This window comes from Leuciscus leuciscus (genome assembly GCF_965113295.1).
Source record: "Leuciscus leuciscus genome assembly, chromosome: 22".
Lineage (NCBI taxonomy): Eukaryota > Metazoa > Chordata > Actinopteri > Cypriniformes > Leuciscidae > Leuciscus > Leuciscus leuciscus.
The window spans coordinates 792,885-797,884 of record NC_138746.1 but is presented as its reverse complement, the minus strand read 5'-3'; the positions used below and the strand labels follow the sequence as shown (position 1 = coordinate 797,884).

Here is a 5,000-nt window from a genome sequence, read left to right as displayed (position 1 = left end):
AAACACTCACTCTCAAACACTCACTCTCAAACACTCACTCTCAAACACTCACTCTCAAAACACTCACTCTCAAACACTCACTCTCAAACACTCAAACACTCTCACACACTCTCACACACTCTCACACACTCTCACACACTCTCAAACACTCTCAAACACTCTCAAACACTCTCAAACACTCTCAAACAAACACTCACTCTCAAACAAACACTCACTCTCAAACAAACACTCACTCTCAAACAAACACTCACTCTCAAACAAACACTCACTCTCAAACAAACACTCACTCTCAAACAAACACTCACTCTCAAACAAACACTCACTCTCAAACACTCACTCTCAAACACTCACTCTCAAACACTCACTCTCAAACACTCACTCTCAAACACTCACTCTCAAACACTCACTCTCAAACACTCACTCTCAAACACTCACTCTCAAACACTCACTCTCAAACACTCACTCTCAAACACTCACTCTCAAACACTCACTCTCAAACACTCACTCTCAAACACTCACTCTCAAACATTCACTCACTCTCAAACACTCACTCTCAAACACTCACTCTCAAACACTCACTCTCAAACACTCACTCTCAAACACTCACTCTCAAACACTCACTCTCAAACACTCACTCTCAAACACTCACTCTCAAACACTCACTCTCAAACACTCACTCTCAAACACTCACTCTCAAACACTCACTCTCAAACACTCACTCTCAAACACTCACTCTCAAACACTCACTCTCAAACACTCACTCTCAAACACTCACTCTCAAACACTCACTCTCAAACACTCACTCTCAAACACTCACTCTCTAACACTCACTCTCTAACACTCACTCTCTAACACTCTAACACTCTCTAACACTCTCTAACACTCTCTAACACTCTCTAACACTCTCTAACACTCTCTAACACTCACTCTCAAACACTCACTCTCAAACACTCACTCTCTAACACTCACTCTCTAACACTCACTCTCAAACACTCACTCTCAAACACTCACTCTCAAACACTCACACACTCTCTAACACTCTCTCAAACACACTCAAACACTCACTCTCAAACACTCACTCTCAAACACTCACTCTCAAACACTCACTCTCAAACACTCACTCTCAAACACTCACTCTCAAACACTCACTCTCAAACACTCACTCTCAAACACTCACTCTCAAACACTCACTCTCAAACACTCACTCTCAAACACTCACTCTCAAACACTCACTCTCAAACACTCACTCTCAAACACTCACTCTCAAACACTCACTCTCAAACACTCACTCTCAAACACTCACTCTCTAACACTCTCTAACACTCTCTAACACTCTCTAACACTCTCTAACACTCTCTAACACTCTCACACACTCTCTAACACTCTCAAACACTCTCAAACACTCTCTTACACTCTCTAACACTCTCTAACACTCTCTAACACTCTCTAACACTAACACTCTCAAACACTCTCAAACACTCTCTAACACAAACACTCTCAAACACTCTCAAACACTCTCAAACACTCTCTAACACTCTCTAACACTCTCAAACACTCTCAAACACTCTCTAACACTCTCAAACACTCTCAAACACTCTCAAACACTCTCAAACACTCTCAAACACTCTCAAACACTCTCTAACACTCTCTAACACTCTCTAACACTCTCTAACACTCTCTAACACTCTCACTCACTCTCTAAGACTCTCAAACACTCTCAAACACTCTCACACACTCTCACACACTCTCACACACTCTCAAACACTCACTCTCAAACACTCACTCTCAAACACTCACTCTCAAACACTCACTCTCAAACACTCACTCTCAAACACTCACTCTCAAACACTCACTCTCAAACACTCACTCTCAAACACTCACTCTCAAACACTCACTCTCAAACACTCACTCTCAAACACTCACTCTCAAACACTCACTCTCAAACACTCACTCTCAAACACTCACTCTCAAACACTCACTCTCAAACACTCTCAAACACTCTCACACACTCTCACACACTCTCACACACTCTCAAACACTCTCAAACACTCTCAAACACTCTCAAACACTCTCAAACACTCTCAAACACTCTCAAACACTCTCAAACACTCACTCTCAAACACTCACTCTCAAACACTCACTCTCAAACACTCACTCTCAAAACACTCACTCTCAAAACACTCACTCTCAAACACTCACTCTCAAACACTCACTCTCAAACACTCACTCTCAAACACTCACTCTCAAACACTCACTCTCAAACACTCACTCTCAAACACTCACTCTCAAACACTCACTCTCAAACACTCACTCTCAAACACTCACTCTCAAACACTCACTCTCAAACACTCACTCTCAAACACTCACTCTCAAACACTCACTCTCAAACACTCACTCTCAAACACTCACACACACTCTCAAACACTCACTCTCAAACACTCACTCTCAAACACTCACTCTCAAACACTCACTCTCAAACACTCACTCTCAAACACTCACTCTCAAACACTCTCACACACTCTCACACACTCTCAAACACTCTCTAACACTCAAACACTCAAACACTCAAACACTCAAACTCTCAAACACTCTCCAACACTCTCAAACACTCACACACACTCACACACACTCTCACACACTCTCACACACTCTCACACACTCTCACACACTCTCACACACTCTCACACACTCTCACACACTCTCACACACTCTCTAACACTCTCTAACACTTCTGCCCTGATGTTTCAGCAATGAAGACCTCAAGAAGCTTTATGACGAGTTCTACGACAGTGATATCAAATGCTCATCGATGCTGAGTTTCAGGTACAGTTTCAGTGAGAAGTGTCTTCAGAGAATGATCTCACAAAGGTCCTGTACACCAGAGAGATCAGACGCTACACGCATCATGTGGACTACTGTACTATACACTACTGTACTACCGCTTTTTGACATTTTCTGCAATAAAAATCTTTATTGTGATTACACTGTCTGTATGTATGTTTGTTTGTGTGTGTTTGTATGTTTGTGTGTGTGCTTGTTTGTTTGTGTGTGTGTGTGTGTGTGTGTGCTTGTTTGTGTGTGTGTGTGTGTGTGTGTGTGTGTGCTTGTTTGTGTGTGTGTGTGTGTGTGTGTGTGTGTGTCAGGCTTGTGCACAATTCAGAATTGAATTGAGAATGAGTCAATAATTCCAATTCAGTTCTTGAATTTGAATTGATGTCAAAAACAGGATCTAGAATTACAATTCGAATTTGAATTAATGGAAGCAGAATTGCAATTCAATAAAAATTCAAAGAATTTTAAGTGAAGTGTTTAACAATGAAGCTTTACAGTATATGTCAGATATGATTGCATTATAAATGATATTAGTTTGAACTACTTGTACAGATTTCATTAAAAGGATATGTTTTCCCCCAGCAATGAATGTTAAAAGCTCTAGTCACAGAACAAATAATTAAGTTTGATTTATTGTAATTGTAATTTTGTGGAACATGATGGAACATGACTCCATTTCCTAGAATGCTTTACTTTAACCAAGTATTTAAAATGGTTGCTAAACAATTTGAGGTGGACATATGTTTGAAAGCACAATTTGATGGGCAACACTGGACTTTTTAAGTTTCAGAAGTCCCTTACAACTTCACTCTGCTCCTGCTGAGAGAATCTTTAGTGTTGCAGGAAAGATATTCAGACCAGAACGGTGCAGACTCAATGAAAGAACATTTGAGGAGCTATGGAGAATTAGATGCAACAGTGTTGCTCAGTAATTTTTTGCATTGGAATAAATGATAACTGCATTTACAACAACTTTGTGTTTGTGTGATTACTTTGAAATGAAAATTACATTGGAACAAATCTAATTAAACAACATTGAGGGGGTAATTTATTTCAAGAATTTGATCAATATCTATTTTAGAACAAAATGTATGCAGGGTTGAGGAGTAAATAGTTACGTGAAATGAAATTTCTGTTATTAAATTACAAAATTAATGTAATTGTATTTAGTTGTATTACTGAGGTAAAATGTTTAATTCAATTAGTTACTAATCAACTTAAAACGAAATTGCTTTGCATTGATAAAGTTATCCAAATAAAGTAATCCAAACCACATTTATAATGGGTAACTAATAACAGTAAGCAATAACATTTCCAAAGTAACCTTCCTAACACTGAATGCATGCGAGACTCAACACATTCTTTCTGTTGTGTGACTGTGTGGAATTTCTTTGAATTGCCATGAATTTAATTCCACTTCCTGTCATTCCAATTCCAATTCAATTCAACGTCCTGTGGGGAGGAGTCAATTCAATTCAAATTCCAATTCATGAATTGAATGGAGGCCAATTCTAAAATTCAGAATTTTGCACAAGCCTGGTGTGTGTGTGTGTGTATGTGTGTGTGTGTTTGTGTATCAAGTCAAGTCAAGTTTATTTGTATAGCGCTTTTCACAATACAGATTGTATCAAAGCAGCTTCACAGTATTACATTTAAATAATACAACAAAGTTTGTTTCAAGAGGAATTTATTGATTGATAAAATTAAATTAAATATCCCCAAAATATCCCCAACTGAGCAAGCCAAAGGCAACAGTGGCAAGGAACCGAAAAACTCCATCAAGTGACCTAATGGTGTCCTAAAACTCCATCAGGTGACCTAATGGAGAAAAAAAACCTTGGGAGAACCCAGGCTCAGTCGGGGGCCAGTTCTCCTCTGGCGTTTATGAGCTAGAGGCCGGATTGTAGTTTGAACTGTGGGATTATATGATTGCCTGGCTGAAGAGATTCATATAATCAAATGTGTGTGTGTGTGTGTGTGTATGTTTGTGTGTGTGTGTGTGTGTGTGTGTGTGTGTGTGTGTGTGTGTGTGTGTGTGTAGATGTGTATATGTTTGTGTGTGTGTGTGTGTGTGTGTGAGATTAGATGGAGGAGGGTCTGGATGAAAGCTGGTGTTGATATGGTTTATTAATGGCTGAGAATCGGCACCACTATTAAAACCCAGTTCA

The 5,000-nt window shown here is 39.4% G+C and overlaps 1 protein-coding gene across 3 annotated transcripts in view; it reads right to left on the bottom strand.

Moving 5' to 3' along the window:
- The window catches only part of srfb (serum response factor b), a 49,724-nt gene that overhangs the window by 7,861 nt on the left and 36,863 nt on the right, over positions 1-5,000 (bottom strand). The window lies entirely within an intron of this gene.